General features: G+C 39.3%; 1 non-coding gene across 1 annotated transcript; it reads right to left on the bottom strand.

Annotated features, from left to right (window-relative positions):
* Positions 1-624: 624 nt before the first annotated feature.
* On the bottom strand, positions 625-728 carry LOC112711362 (small nucleolar RNA R71). Its single transcript, XR_003157450.1, has one exon. It is a non-coding gene; the product is annotated as a small nucleolar RNA R71 (small nucleolar RNA).
* Between the last annotated feature and the right edge of the window lie 16,400 nt (positions 729-17,128).

Consider the following 17,128-nt stretch of genomic DNA (forward strand, 5'->3'; position numbering starts at 1 on the left):
CCACTTCTTTTTTCTACTAACATAAAGGAATCTCTATATTGTGACATAGAGGATTCCTCTTTCTTTTCTTGTTTTCTTCTCTTTCATATGAGTAGGAACAAGGAAAAAGGCACTATTGTTGAAGCTGATCCTGAACCTGAAAGGACTCTGAAGAGGAAACTAAGAGAAGCTAAATTACAACAATCCAGAAGTAACCTTTCAGAAATTTTCGAACAAGAGAAGGAGATGGCAGCCGAACCTAATAATGATAATGCAAGAAGGATGCTTGGTGACTTCACAAAGCCAACGTCCAAGTTTGATGGAAGAAGCATCTCCATTCCTGCCATTGGAGCCAATAACTTTGAGTTGAAACCTCAGCTAGTTGCCTTAATACAACAAAACTGCAAGTTTTATGGACTTCCATCTGAAGATCCTTATCAGTTTTTAACTGAGTTCTTGCAGATCTGTGAGACTGTAAAGACGAATGGAGTTGATCCTGAAGTCTACAGACTCATGCTTTTTCCTTTTGCTGTAATAGACAGAGCTAGAACATGGTTGGATTCACAACCTAAGGATAGCCTGGACTCTTGGGATAAGCTGGTCACAGCCTTCTTGGATAAATTCTTTCCTCCTCAAAAGCTGAGCAAGCTTAGAGTGGATGTTCAGACCTTCAAACAAAAAGATGGTGAATCCCTCTATGAAGCTTGGGAAAGATACAAGCAGTTGATCAAAAGGTGTCCATCTGACATGTTTTCAGAATGGACCATATTAGATATATTCTATTATGGTCTATCTGAGTTTTCGAAAATGTCATTGGACCATTCTGCAGGTGGATCTATTCACCTAAAGAAAACGCCTGAAGAGGCTCAAGAACTCATTGACATGGTTGCAAATAACCAATTCATGTACACTTCTGAGAGGAATTCCGTGAATAATGGGACACCTCAGAGGAAGAGAGTTCTTGAAATTGATGCTCTGAATGCCATATTGGCTCAGAACAAAGTGTTGACTCAGCAAGTCAACATGATCTCTCAAAGTCTGAATGGATGGCAAAATGCATCCAACAGTACTAAAGAGGTAGCTTCTGAAGAAGCTTATGATCCTGAGAACCCTGCAATGGCAGAGGTTAATTACATGGGTGAACCTTATGGAAACACCTATAATTCATCATGGAGAAATCATCCAAATTTCTCATGGAAGGATCAACAAAAGCCTCCACAAGGCTTTAACAATGGTGGACGCAATAGGCTGAGCAATAGTAAACCTTTTCCATCATCTTCTCAGCAACAGACAGAGAATTCTGAACAAAACACTTCTAATTTAGCCAATCTAGTCTCTGATCTGTCAAAGGCCACTTTCAGTTTCATGAGTGAAACAAGATCCTCCATCAGAAATCTGGAAGCACAAGTGGGCCAGCTGAGTAAGAAAGTCATTGAAACTCCTCCCAGTATTCTCCCAAGCAATACAGAAGAAAATCCAAAAGGAGAGTGCAAGGTCATTGATATAATCAATATGGCCGAATGCACAAGGGAGGAGGAGGACGAAAATTCTAGTGAGGAAGACCTCCTAGGATGTCCCTCAAGCAAGAAGGAGTTTCCTATTAAGGATCCAAAGGAATCTGAGGCTCATATAGAGACCATAGAGATTCCATTAAATCTCCTTCTGCCATTCATGAGCTCTGAAGACTATTCTTCCTCTGATGAGGATGAAGATGTGACTGGAGAGCAAGTTGCTCAATATTTAGGAGCTATCATGAAGCTGAATGCCAAGTTGTTTGGTAATGAGACTTGGGAAAGTGAACCTCCCTTGCTCATTAATGAACTAGATATCTGGATTCAGCAAACTCTACCTCAAAAGAAACAAGATCCTGGCAAGTTTTTGATACCTTGTACCATAGGCACCATGACCTTTGCAAAAGCTCTGTGTGATCTGGGGTCAGGGATAAATCTTATGCCACTCTCTGTAATGGAGAAGCTGGGGATCATTGAGGTACAACCTGCCTTGTTCTCATTACAATTGGCAGACAAGTCATTGAGACAAGCTTATGGAATAGTGGAGGACGTGTTAGTAAAGGTTGAAGGCCTTTACATCCCTGCTGATTTCATAATCTTAGACACTAGGAAGGAAGAGGATGAATGCATCATCCTTGGAAGACCTTTCCTAGCCACAGTAGGAGCTGTGATAGATGTCAACAGAGGTGAATTAGTCCTTCAATTGAATGGGAACTACCTTATGTTTAAGGCACATGGCCTTCCCTCTGTGACAAAAGAGAGTAAGCATGAAGAGCTTCTCTCAGTTCAAAGTCAAAGAGAGCCCCCACAGTCAAACTCTAAGTTTGGTGTTGGGAGGCCACAACCAAACTCTAAGTTTGGTGTTAAGACCCCATATCCAAACTCTAAGTTTGGTGTTGGGACTATACAACATTGACCTGATCACCTTTGTAGCTCCATGAGAGCCCAATGTCAAGCTATCGACATTAAAGAAGCGCTTATTGGGAGGCAACCCAATTTTATTTATCTAATTTTTATTTTATTCTATTTTATTGTTATTTTGTGTTTTGTTAGGTACATGATCATGTGGAGTCATGAAAAAAATATAAAAATTAAAAACAGAATCAAAAAAACAGCAGAAGAAAAATCACACCCTGGAGGAAGCACAGACTGGCGTTCAACGCCAGTAAGAAGCATCTGGCTGGCGTTCAACGCCAGAACAGAGCATGAATCTGGCGCTGAACGCCAGAAACAAGCAACATTCTGGCGTTTGAACGCCAGGAATGTGCCTAAAGGAAAAGCTGGCGCTGAACGCCAGTAACAAGCATGAAACTGGCGTTCAACGCCAGAAACATGTTACATGTGGGCGTTGAACGCCCAGAACGTGCACCAATTGGCGTTTAAACGCCAGAATGGTGTGCAAAGGCATTTTACATGCCCATTTGGTGCAGGGATGGAATTCCTTGACACCTCAGGATCTGTGGACCCCACAGGATCATCTCAGGATCTGTGGACCCCACAGGATCCCCACCTACTATATTCCCACCTTACCTCCTAATCCTATTTTACTCTTTCCCATGTCACACTTCCCAAAAACCCTTCACCAATCACCTCAATCTCTCTTTCCAATCACCTATTCACCACTCACATCCATCCACTCTTCCCCATAAACCCCACCTACCTTCAAAATTCAAAAACATTTTCCCACCCAATCCCACCCTATATGGCCAACCTACCCTCTCCCCTTTCCCTATATATACCCTTCCATTCTACTTCATTTTCACTCAACACAACCCCCTCTTCCATACTTTGGCTGAGCCTATACTTTCCCTTCCCCTCCATATTCTCTTCTTCTTCTTCTTCTCTTCTTTCTTCTCTTGCTCAAGGACGAGCAATATTTTAAGTTTGGTGTGGTAAAAGCATAAGCTTTTTGTTTTTCCATTACAATCAATAGCACCTAAGGCCGGAGAATCCTCTATAAAAGAAAAAGGGAAGACAAAAGCTTCCACCTCTGAGTCATGGGAGATGGAAAGATTCATCTCCAAGAGCCATCAAGACCACTTCTATGATGTTGTGGCAAAGAAGAAGGTGATCCCTGAGGTCCCTTTCAAGCTCAAGAAAAATGAGTATCCGGAGATCCGACATGAGATCCGAAGGAGAGGTTGGGAAGTCCTAACCAACCCCATGCAACAAGTCGGAATCTTAATGGTTCAAGAGTTCTATGCCAATCCATGGATCACTAGGAACCATGATCAAAGTATGAACCCGAGTTCAAAGAATTATCTCACAATGGTTCGGGGGAAATACTTAGATTTTAGTCCGGAAAATGTGAGGTTGGCGTTCCACTTGCCCATGATGCAAGGAGATGAACGCCCCTACACTAGAAGGGTCAACTTTAATCAAAGGTTGGACCAAGTCCTTATGGACATATGTGTGGAAGGAGCTCAATGGAAAAGAGACTCCAAAGGCAAGCCAGTTCAACTAAGGAGACTGGACCTCAAGCCTGTGGCTAGAGGATGGTTGGAGTTCATTCAACGCTCCATCATTCCCACTAGCAACCGATCTGAAGTTACTGTGGATCGGGCCATCATGATTCATAGCATCATGATTGGAGAGGAAGTAGAAGTTCATGAGGTCATCTCCAATGAAATCTACAAAATAGCCGACAAACCCTCCACCATGGCAAGGCTAGCTTTTCCTCACCTTATTTTCCATTTATGTTACTCAGCTGGAGTTATCATAGAAGGAGACATCTCCATTGAAGAGGATAAGCCCATCACCAAGAAGAGGATGGAGCAAGCAAGAGAGACCCTTCACGGTTTTCAAGAGATGCATGAGGAAGCTCATCATCAAGAAATCCCTGTGATGCCTCAAGGGATGCACTTTCCTCCCAACAACTATTGGGAACAACTCAACACTTCCTTAGAAGATTTAAGCCACAATGTTGAACAATTAAGGGTGGAACATCATGAGCACTCCATCATTCTCCATGAAATAAGAGAAGACCAAAGAGCAATGAGGGAGGAGCAACAAAGGCAAGGAAGGGACATAGAAGAGCTTAAGAACATTGTTGGTCCTTCAAGAAGAAGACACCACTAAAGGTGGATTCATTCCTTGTTCTTATTTCTTTCTGTTTTTCGGTTTCTATGTTATGTTTATCTATATTTTGTGTCTCTACTTCATGATCATTAGTATGTAGTAACTATGTCTTAAAGCTATGAATAATTCCATTAATCCTTCACCTCTCTTAAATGAAAAATGTTTTAATTCAAAAGAACAAGAAGAACATGAATTTCGAATTTATCCTTGAATTTAGTTTAATTATATTGATGTGGTGACAATACTTTTTGTTTTCTGAATGAATGCTTGAACAGTGCATATTTTTGATCTTGTTGTTTATGAATGTTAAAACTGTTGGCTCTTGAAAGAATGATGAACAAAGAGAAATGTTATTGATGATCTGAAAAATCATAAAATTGATTCTTGAAGCAAGAAAAAGCAGTGAATTGCGAAAAAAAAGAAGAAAAGAAAGAAAAAATGGCGAAAAAAATATAGAAAGAAAAAGAAAAAGCAAGCAGAAAAAGCCAATAGCCCTTAAAACCAAAAGGCAAGGGTAAAAAAGATCCAACGCTTTGAGCATCAACGGATAGGAGGGCCCAAGGAAATAAAATCCAGGCCTAAGCGGCTAAACCAAGCTGTCCCTAACCATGTGCTTGTGTCATGAAGGTCCAAGTGAAAAGCTTGAGACTGAATGGTTAAAGTCATTATCCAAAGCAAAAAGAGTGTGCTTAAGAGCTCTGGACACCACTAATTGGGGACTCTAGCAAAGCTGAGTCACAATCTGAAAAGGTTCACCCAGTTATGTGTCTGTGGCATTTATGTATCCGGTGGTAATACTGGAAAACAAAGTGCTTAGGGCCACGGCCAAGAATCATAAGTAGCTGTGTTCAAGAATCAACATGATTAACTAGGAAAGTCAATAACACTATCTGAACTCTGAGTTCCTAGAGACGCCAATCACTCTGAACTTCAAAGGAAAAAGTGAGATGCCAAAACTGTTCAGAAGCAAAAAGCTACAAGTCCCGCTCATCTAATTAGAATTAATATTCATTGATATTTTAGAATTTATAGTATATTCTCTTCTTTTTATCCTAATTGATTTTCAGTTGTTTGGGGACAAGCAACAATTTAAGTTTGGTGTTGTGATGAGCGGATAATTTATACGCTTTTTGGCATTGTTTTTAGGTAGTTTTTAGTAAGTTCAAGCTACTTTTAGGGATGTTTTCATTAGTTTCTATGTTAAATTCACATTTCTGGACTTTACTATGAGTTTATGTGTTTTTCTATAATTTCAGGTAATTTCTGGCTGAAATTGAGGGACTTGAGCAAAACTCTGAAAAAGGCTGACGAAAGGACTGCTGATGCTGTTGGAATCTGACCTCCCTGCACTCGAAATGGCTTTTCTGGAGCTACAGAACTCCAAATGGTGCGCTCTCAACGGCATTGGAAAGTAGACATCCAGAGCTTTCCAGAGATATATAATAGTCCATACTTCATTCGGAAATTGACGACGTAACTTGGCGTTGAACGCCAAGTACATGCTGCTGTCTGGAGTTAAACGCCAGAAACACGTCATGATCCGGAGTTGAACGCCCAAAACACGCTATAACTTGGCGTTCAACTCCAATAAAAGCCTCAGCTCGTGGATAGACCAAGCTCAGCCCAAGCATACACCAAGTGGGCCCCGGAAGTGGATTTATGCATCAATTACTTACTCATGTAAACCCTAGTAGCTAGTCTAGTATAAATAGGATAATTTACTATTGTATTAGAAATCGTTTTGCCATTCGGTCTTTTGACCATTCGGTCTTTTGATCACCTTCATGGGAGCTGGCCATTCGGCCATGCCTGAACCTTTCACTTATGTATTTTCAACGGTGGAGTTTCTACAAACCATAGATTAAGGGTGTGGAGCTCTGCTGTACCTCAAGTTTCAATACAATCACTATTATTTTCTATTCAATTCTCTTTTATTCTTATTCCAAGATATACGTTGCACAACACTTTGATGAATGTGATGATCCGTGACACTCATCATCATTCTCACCTATGAACGCGCGTGACTGACAACCACTTCCATTCTACTTTAGGCCGGGCGCATATCTCTTAGATTCTCCAACAGAATCTTCGTGGTATAAGCTAGATAGATGGCGGCATTCATGGGGATCCAGAAAGTCTAACCTTGTCTGTGGTATTCCGAGTAGGATCCCGGGAATCCGGAAAGTCTAACCTTGTCTGTGGTATTCCGAGTAGGATTCCGGTATTGAATGACTGTGACGAGCTTCAAACTCCTGAAGACTGGGCGTGATGACAAACGCAAAAGAATCAATGGATTCTACTCCAACCTGATTGAGAACCGACAGATGATTAGCCGTGCTGTGACAGAGCATTTGGACCATTTTCACTGAGAGGATGGGATGTAGCCATTGTCAAGGGTGATGCCTCCAGACGATTAGCCGTGCAGTGACAGCGCATAGGACCATTTTCCCGAGAGGATTAAAAGTAGCCATTGATGATGGTGATGCCCTACATACAGCTTACCATGGAAAGGAGTAAGAAGGATTGGATGAAAGTAGTAAGAAAGTAGAGATTCGAAAGGATTCTAGCATCTCCACACGCCTATCTGAAATTTCCACTATTGATTTACATAAGTATTTCTATCCCTTTTTATTTTATTTATCTTTTAATTATCTAATCCAATTACATTTGACCCTATGAATCCACTTAACTGAGATTTACAAGGTGACCATAGCTTGCTTCATACCAACAATCTCTGTGGGATCGACCCTTACTCACGTAAGGTATTACTTGGATGACCCAGTACACTTGCTAGTTAAGTTGAACGGAGTTGTGAGCTTCTCTAACAGTGCCTAGAACTCTTTTATCACAATTTCGTCCACCAGGGAACAAGTTAGCTGTCATTACTAGAAAGCAGGGTGATAGTGTCCCTCCAAGGGTAACTTTCTTGGACGATGGTCAACGGGCTCTAAATGAACCTTATCTAGGCTCCATTGTCCTTACGGTTCTTGGGAAGCAATTCAGTTATACAGCCATCGTTCATTGTCTCCGAAGTATTTAGAAACTTCGGGGTAGTTATGACATTCTTGAAGTGGGATTTGGGTATTTTTTTGTTAAATGTGATCTTGCTGAAGATCATGAGAAAGCACTGCTAGGAGGCTGAAGAACTGAAGATTGATGGTTGCAAGTATAGTTTCTAAACCAAGCAATCAACCTTTCTTACAAATGTTTTGGTTGTCACAAGTAACAAACTCCTAAATAAATTGATAACCGAAGTATTCAAACCTCAGGTCGTCTTCTCAAGGAATTACAGGGAGGTGTTCTTATTATTGGTTATGGAAAACAGTGTTTTTGGGGTTTAAAAAGGTTTTGAACAAGAGAAATAGATTGCAGGGAATTAATAAATTGATAACTAGAACTCTCTTGGCAAGGTATGAAAAATTGGAATTCCTATCCTAGTTATCCTTGTCAATGGTGATGAGAATTATAATGTTGCTCCCACTAAGTCAACCTCTAACTATGAAGATCAGTTAAGTGGACAAATTAATTTAATACCTAAAGTCCTAATCAACTCCTTATGGAAAGACTAGAGTTATGGGAATCTAAATTAATCAGCAAGAATAATAATTATCAATCACGATGAGTTTGATAACTCAAGAGTTACCAATTAATCAACCAAAGCCAATAGTAAATAATCTAAATTAAAATTAAGGAAAAGCAAGCATGAGTCTGAAATACCTCAAATCATATTAATTAAGAAAATCCTAACATGAAAAGTTCATAAATAAATAAAAGATAAAATAAATAAAAAGAACATTGAACCTGTGATGAAGAAGATAAAAATATTCCTAAGTCCTTTAAGAGGAATCCTGATCATAAATCCTAAGAGAGAGGAGAGAATCTCTCTCTCTAAAAACTACATCTAAATTATGAAAAGTGAGTTATGATCTGATCTGAAGTGATGTTTTGAGTCTCTGCATGTTCCCTGACTTTAATCTGTGTTTCTGGGCCGAAAACTGGGTTGAAATGCGGCCCAGAATCTTTGCCAACGACTTCTGTAACTCTGCAGTTCGCGCACATCACGCGGCCGTGTCGTCCACGCGTTCGCGTCACTCAGCATTTTTTGTACCACGTGTGCATGTCGTCCATGCATTCGCGTCGTTTGTGCAGCTTCCAATCCTCGCGGTCGCGTCAGGTACGCGAGCGCGTCACTGTGATTTATTCCATTTTGCGCGGTCGCGTGAGCTATGCGCCCGCGTCGCTTCTCGTTGGACATCTCCTCAATTTCTTGTGTTCCTTCCATTTTTGCAAACTTCCTCTCCATTCTCTCAGCCATTTCTGCCCTATGAAGCCTGAAACACTTAACACACATATCACAGCATCGAATGGTATAAAGGAAAATAGAAATATACAATTAAAAGATCTTTAGGAAGCAAGTTTTCAATCATAGAACAATTTGGGAAGGAAATGTAAATACATGCTAATCATATGAATAAGTGGGTGAAAAGCTTGATAAAACCACTCAATTAAACACAATATAAACCATAAAATAGTGGTTCATCAACCTTCCCACACTTAAACATTAGCATGTCCTCATGCTAAGCTCAAGGAGACAAAATAAATGAGTAGGAAAAAACATGACTCATGCAATGCAACCTATGAATGTGAATGTAACCACATGCTAAAATGATTCTACCTACTTGGTAAAAAAGAAAATAAATCTTTCAAGAACAAATATGAACTGGATTTCACTAATTCAAATCACAAAATATAATACAAATAACTTGCAAGAAGAAGATAGCTCATGAAAGTAGGAAACATAGAATTAAGCACTGAACCCTTAATGGTAGTGTATATCATTTTAACTCTCAAGTGTCTAGGGTCAATTCTCTCAATTCTCTACTAATCTTGCTTTCTATAGCTTTCTCTTCATCTAACAATCAACAAAAAAATTTAATGCACCAATACACAAATCAAGAGGTCTTTTAAGGGTTGTAATGGGGTTAGGGTCAAGGTAGGATTGTCTTTGGCCAAGTGGACTAAAATCTGAATCCTTAATTAACATAAACTTTCCACCTAACTTAGGACAATCCATGTAATATAAAATCAATAACTACCCATTAACTGTGTTTAGTACATATTTATGCATTCCAAGTTTTGAGTACAGTACATATGCATTGCTATTGCCATTTACTTTGGGACGTTTTGTCTCCTTTTTATTTTTCTGCTCTTTTTTTTTAATGCATATGATTAAGGTTTTGAATGCATAAACATGTTCTTAACATTTTTCACATTTTCACACAAAGTCTAACATACTCAATTCTCAAACCAAATGTTTCCAAACCCACTTTCTCCACACTTAATTTATAAGCGCTTTCATTAGTCTAAGCTAATCAAGGATTCAAATTAAGGACATTATTATTTTTTGCTTAGAGTTAATGATGTGCTAAAGTAAAGAACAAAGGGGTAAAATGGCTCAACATTGGTTTGCAAAGGATAATGAAAGGTAAGGCCATATGGGTATATAAGCTCAGTGAAACAAGGCCTCAATCATATAAGTGCATGCATACATTAAATAATGGAAATATAGAATTAAGCAAGACAAAGATCACAATTTTAGAGAGAAAAACACACACCAAAAATAAAATATTGGTTGGTAAAATGCAACCAATCAAGTAGGCTCAAAATCTCACTGGTTTTGTGTGTTCGAGCTCTAAATCATGTTCTAAAATAATATTTCTTCAAACAAGTTTTTCAAAAGTTTTTAATTTAAATTAGTGAAATACTATAAACAGTCTCTTGAAAAAAGAAAATATTACTTCAACCAAGTGGTAAAATATGCACAAAATCAAGAAAATATGCCAATGCAACAACTAATTTAAACGTTGGTGTTGAGACAGGAAGGTACTAACCCACGGAGATCGGTATCGACCTCCCCACACTTAAAGAGTGCATCGTCCTCAGTGCATGCAAAGCTGTACAGGTGGGCGGGGGTTGTGGTTCCTCAGCTGGTGCTCTTAGTAGAGTCTTTCTCTTTACCCTTCCTGGTGGCCATCCTGAAAAGGGAGAAGAGAAAGGGACATGAAGTCAAAGGGATAGAGTAGAGAGGAGGGCAGTATGAGTGATAACCATGCCAAAGTGAAGAAGAATGACGTTAACACATGGTCGCAACTCCATGAAATTAGGACAACAATGGAAAAAGGGCATGATAAATTAAGGCAATTAGATGCAAGATGTTTAGTGGCATGCTGGCAAAGGCATGAGTAGTATAAATCAAGCATTAAAAGCCATAATGTATTATTAGTCGTAAGAAACTAACAATAATATTTGTATTGACAATTATATTCAATTAATAAAATAGTGGAAGGGATTTTGTGAAAAACAGGCATTAGAGTAGAAGAATAGAATAAAGAAGAATGCATAATGCCATACGGGCTTTTTCACAAACACTTAGTATGCATGTTTAATATGATAAGGGAAGAATGAATTTGGAACATGCAAGCATTCCGAAAACAAATAATATCAATTGTCAAACAAATCCATAATAATCCACAAGTAATAGTGAAAGACCTAAATAAATTTCCAACACCAATAAAAAGAAAAAGAAAGAAAAAGAATAAGAAGGGAAAGAAAAGATTTAGATTTGGGGAATAAAAGATAAGATAGTTGGCGGTGATTTGGATAAGCTGTGCGGCGCAGGTGACGCGGACGCGTGGAGCACACGTTCGCGTGGATGGCGCGATTTGTAAGTGACGCGGACGCGTCATCCACGCGGTTGAGTGGATTGATTTGTGCCATTAGCGTGAGGGTAGCCTCGCGGTCGCGCAACTCCCTGTTTGAAATTCATATTGCCAATTCTTTGGGTGATGCGGTTGTGTGATTGACACGATCACGTGGATGGCCTAAATTTGAAAACGGTGCAGACACGTGGGGCACGCGTACGCGTGGCAGGGCTTGTACTTCTAGCACGAGTCCAGCCCAATTCTAGATCAACTTTCGGCCATACACCCTGGTCTCGTCGATTTTGAGGCACGCGTTCGCAAGGGTGACACGGACGCGTGGGAGGCATTTTTCCCATATGACACGGACGCGTCATCAATGCGGTCGCGTGGACCAATTTGTGCCAAAGGCACGCCTCCAGCCGTGCTTTCGCATGACTCTTTGTTCAATTTGTTTTCTTCCTAATGCACCTATGACGCGGACGCGTCGGCGACGCTGTCGCGTCACGTGCGATTTTTTTTCATGCAATATGCAGAATGCAATGCTAATATGAATGTTATGCAAAATTTTAGGTTCAATCAAAACTCAAAAACAAACAAAACAGACTAGAATTAAAACTGAAGAGGGACGATCATACCATGGTGGGTTGTGCTTAAGTTGGACATCTGGTGAGCTTCCTATTATGGTGGCTTGTGCTTGTATTCATCCAAAAACCTCCACCAGTGTTTGGAATTCCAACAGCCTCTGGGGTCCCAAACTAGGCGCAGAAAGCCTTCAAGCAAGCTAAAGCAAGTGACAAGGCCCCAAGAGTGTTGATTTCTAGACTGAATTCCGGGGTCCGAAACCTTGCTTTTGCACCCGTCTTTTTGTTGATCATTATGATTCCATCCGGGTAGCAAGCAATCTGAATTCTCACTAAAGCGGCCAAACAACTTCCTAGACCCATTCAGTTGAGCTCTACACCAACCTTTGCGTTTAAACTCAAAGCTTCCAACCATAATGAACCTTGCAGGACAATTCTTACCACTGGCCATCGTCCTCTTACTCTTAATGCCACAAAGAGCTCTAAGTTGACCATCCGTCTCTAGTAGCCCATATTCAAGTAGAATTAGAAAGCTAAGGGATATGAATTTTACCCACTTGAATGTTGTGAAGGATGATGGCAACTTAGGGGAAGGGGTTTCTAATGAACTTGCAAGCTCCACTCCTTTGTGTTCTTCTTTGACAACTACCACCTCTTTGCAAGCTTCTTCAATATCAACCTCTTCTTCTTGGTAGCTTTCTTCCAATTCAATCTCTTTTTTATTGTTCACCAAAGGTATGGGAGGTTGTGCCTCTTATTCTTTAATCTCCATGTCAAGTCCAATGGGAGAGGATTCAAATGTAGATAATAATTCATTAATGATTGAATCCATCTCTTAATCATCCCTTTCAAAGTCTTCAATCATGAGATGCCTTGGAGGTTGTACACATTCCTTAACATCAGTTTCAAACGTCTTTGAAGGAGGCTCTATAACTCGACCTTCCCATGGAGGTTCAGCATCTCCTAAGTCTTGAACCAACTCTTCTTTTTCTACAATGATAGCTTCCTCTACTTGTTCTAGCAAGAAGTTATGCTCTATACTATCCACTGGAGTTTCTAGTGTCTCCTTCATGCTACGTTCTTCATTGGATTCTCCACATGAATCCATGGAGGTTTGTTGAGTGTCCGAACGTCTGAAAGATAATTGATTTATTGCCTGCTCCAGTTGATGAAGGGTTGTATGAAATTGGTCTACTGATTCTTCGAAGCGAACCTATGATTCTTGGCTTGATGGATATGGACATGGTGCATAGGGGAGTGGTGGTTCTTAGAGTAATTGGTTTGGCTTTGGGGTGGATAAGGATCGTACGATGGCGAATGGTAAAAAGAAGCTTGTGAGTGTGGTGGTTTGAAGCTATGTTGAGAGGATGGTCCTTGAGCATAGGGTGGGGCTTGTTGGTAGCTACAAGGGGGTCCACCATATCTATCAGTTCAGTATGCATTGTAGAATGGTCTCTGTTCATGATATCTTGGAAGGTGTTATTGCCTTAAGGATTGATCATATCCTCTTGGCTCCATCCATCTTTGATTACTTAGACGTGATGCATATTCCTGTTATAGCTTCCATTGCTTTCAACAAAAGTAGAACCAAACTCAAAGTGAGAGGGGTGAGAATTCATAGTAGTTATTAGAAATAAGAAGGGAAAACAAAAACAAATAAACAAGTAAAGGAAAATTATTTACAATAACCAATAATAAGGCACACGTTTGCAATTTTCCGGCAACGGTGCCATTTTGAAGAACTGAATATTGATGGTTTAGAAGTTATAATAAATTCTCGTTGCAAGTATAGTTTCTAAACCAAGCAATCAACCTTTCTTACAAATGTTTTGGTTGTCACAAGTAACAAACCCCTAAATAAATTGATAACCGAAGTATTCAAACCTCGGGTCGTCTTCTCAAAGAATTGCAGGGAGGTGTTCTTATTATTGGTTATGGAAAACAGTATTTTTGGGGTTTAAAAAGGTTTTGAACAAGAGAAATAGATTGCAGGGAATTAATAAATTGATAACTAGAACACTCTTGGCAAGGTATAAAAATTGGAATTCCTATCCTAGTTATCCTTATCAATGGTGATGAGAATTATATTGTTGCTCCCACTAAGTCAACCTCTAACTATGAAGATCAGTTAAGTGGACAAATTAATTTAATACCTAAAGTCCTAATCAACTCCTTAAGGAAAGACTAGAGTTATGGGAATCTAAATTAATCAGCAAGAATAATAATTATCAATCACGATAAGTTAGATAACTCAAGAGTTACCAATTAATCAACCAAAGCCAATAGTAAATAATCTAAATTAAAATTAAGGAAAAGCAAGCATGAGTCTAAAATACCTCAAATTATATTAATTAAGAAAATCCTAACATGAAAAGTTCATAAATAAATAAAAGAGAAAATAAATGAAAAGAACATTGAACCTGTGATGAAGAAGATAAAAATATTCCTAAGTCCTTTAAGAGGAATCCTGATCCTAAATCCTAAGAGAGAGGAGAGAACCTCTCTCTCTAAAAACTACATCTAAATTATAAAAAAGTGAGTTATGATATAATCTGAAGTGATGTTTTGAGTCTCTGCATGTTCCCTGATTTTAATCTGTGTTTTTGGGCCGAAAACTGGGTTGAAATGTGGCCCAGAGTCTGTGCCAGTGACTTCTGTAATTCTGCAGATCGCGCACGTCACGTGGCCGCGTCGTCCACGCATTCGCGTCACTCAGCGTTTTTCGTACCACGCGTGTGCATCGTCCACGCATTCGCATCGTTTGTGCAGCTTCCAATCCGCGTGGTCGCGTCAGGTACGCGAGCGCGTCACTGTGATTTCTTCCATTTCGCGCGGTCGCGTGAGCTATGCGCCCGCGTCTCTTCTCGATGGATATCTCCTCAATTTCTTGTGTTCCTTCCATTTTTGCAAACTTCCTCTCCATTCTCTCCGCCATTTCTGCCCTATGAAGCCTAAAATACTTAACACACATATCACAGTATCGAATGGTATAAAGAAGAATAAAAATATACAATTAAAAGATCTTTAGGAAGCAAGTTTTCAATTATAGAACAATTTGGGAAGGAATTGTAAAACATGCTAATCATATGAATAAGTGGGTGAAAAGCTTGATAAAACCACTCAATTAAACACAATATAAACCATAAAATAGTGGTTCATCAGAGGCCCTTGTAAGATCAGCCGGTTCTACATAGCCATGAAGCAATGGACGTCAGAGTTTCGGCCTAATGAAGAGACCTTCGAGACAATGCTTATTTAGATGCGCATTACTGGCTCAATATCTGATATTATCATGAGATGGCGATGTGTAGGATAGCTGGGGAACCCATTAAAATAAATTTCGCTATTAAAGAAGTTGAACGAGGAAAATTTGCTAGAGCCTACATCTAGGTGGACTTGGGATTGCTAGTAGTTATAGAGATAATTATCGATGATTCTTTGTATAAGGTTGAATATGAAAGCCTTGAGTTGATATGTACACAATGTAATTGCTTTGGGCATGTTAAAGTAGACTATCCCAAAAAGCTCGGATCACCGAAAGAAAACCAAACAGTTGAACCTAACAGAAAGATTGCCATCGAGGTGGGAGAGGAGCAGGGGCAAGATGAAAGTCAAATTTAAATCCAAACTGCATTTGTTTTTGGCAACAACGAGAATTATATGAAAAAGAATAAGGAAACTATAAATGTCATGATGGATGCATTGCATGGAGTTAATGATGTGATTCATGAAGAGAATTTCAATGAAGGGTGGGTCCAAGTTAATAAAAGTAAAGGAAATAATTAATCAATGGCTATTAATAAAGGAGTGAATTGATGTGGAGGAAAAATAGAGAAAGCTCAATATGGTCAAAGGATTTTCTATTAATGGCCCAAAGGTGAAGACTCTTGTTGGACATGCATCTGGACTTAGTTTTTCAAAATCCACTCCTTCTTTGAAACAACAATTTGATTAAGAAAACAATGAAGTGAGAAATTCCACAATCGAGAAAGAGGACTCCAAGACAACCAAAACTCATGAAGGGTCAAGTCCTTTAGTCCAAAAGCAAAGCTAAGTTTCTTACTCTCATCGTACCCCACTCTTTGGCTACTCATAGAAGAGAATTAGGTTGGTGTCAATTTAAATCTCCCTAGTTGTAAAAAATAGCCATAACCAAGGGACAAACATTTCTATCGGATAGGGATGGCAATCGGGGAAGCCCGCCTCGCCCTGTCCCGCCACGCCAGAAGCCCGCCCCGCCTAACTGCGGGCTGGCGGGCTTAGCCCGCCAAAGCTCCTTTTTTTTTACTATTAACTACTAAGTAATATATATAATTTCACAACCATATTAATAAATTTATAATTTATAATGGCATAAAAAATTATATTTTTTATATTAACAAACATTAAAGTCTTTGTAATAATAAATGTCTAATAAATATAATTATAAACCAAATTTTCATTCAAAATATAAATATAAATATTCTCTCCAAAGTAAAATAAACATAATCCAAAACATAATTATAAATATTGTCTCCAAAATAACATAAAAATAATTCAAAGTACTCAATTTTTATCTTCATACTCTTGTAAGTTAGGTTGGGGGAAGTTAGGTTTTGGTAAAAAAATTACAAAAATACCTCCTCACTAAAAAAAACCTTAGCCCGGCGGAGAAGCCTGCCCCGCCCCGCCAAGGCCCGCCAAAGCTCGCGGTTTAAGCGGTGCAGGTTAGGCGGGCTTTTGCTATTTGGTGGTCCCGATTTTCCAGCCCAGCCCGCCTTTTTTGGCAGATTACGCTGACCAGCCCGGCGGGTTTAGGCCCGTTTGCCACCCTTACTATCGGAGCAAAGGCTTGGGTTTAGAATTTTTAGTTTGTTCTCTTCTTATATCGTTTGGGTTTTATGGATAGTTTTAACATTATTGCATGGAATATTAGCGGTGCATTGAATAAGATGGCACAGATTTACTATAAGAATTCGGTAAAAAAAATACCACCCTTCCTTTTTTATTATTGTAGAAACTCACTCTCTCTTTAATAATCTGAAGACTTTTTGGGAGTGTTTTGGCTATTATCCGACTGGTGTTGTGGAAGCTATGGATCATAGGGAGGAATTTGGTTTTTCTCTTCTCTACCTAATGCTTGTTGTTCTGTTATTGATTCCTTTGATAAGTGTCTTACAGTGAAAATTTCTCTTGGTATGAATAAGTGGCGTTGTAGTGCTATTTATGGCAACCCCAATTTTGAAAAAAAATTGGCCTCTCAGACCACTTAATCTATTTATCATCTCTTTACAATGGT

The sequence above is a fragment of the Arachis hypogaea genome, chromosome 1 (genome assembly GCF_003086295.3).
Source record: "Arachis hypogaea cultivar Tifrunner chromosome 1, arahy.Tifrunner.gnm2.J5K5, whole genome shotgun sequence".
NCBI classification, from domain to species: domain Eukaryota; kingdom Viridiplantae; phylum Streptophyta; class Magnoliopsida; order Fabales; family Fabaceae; genus Arachis; species Arachis hypogaea.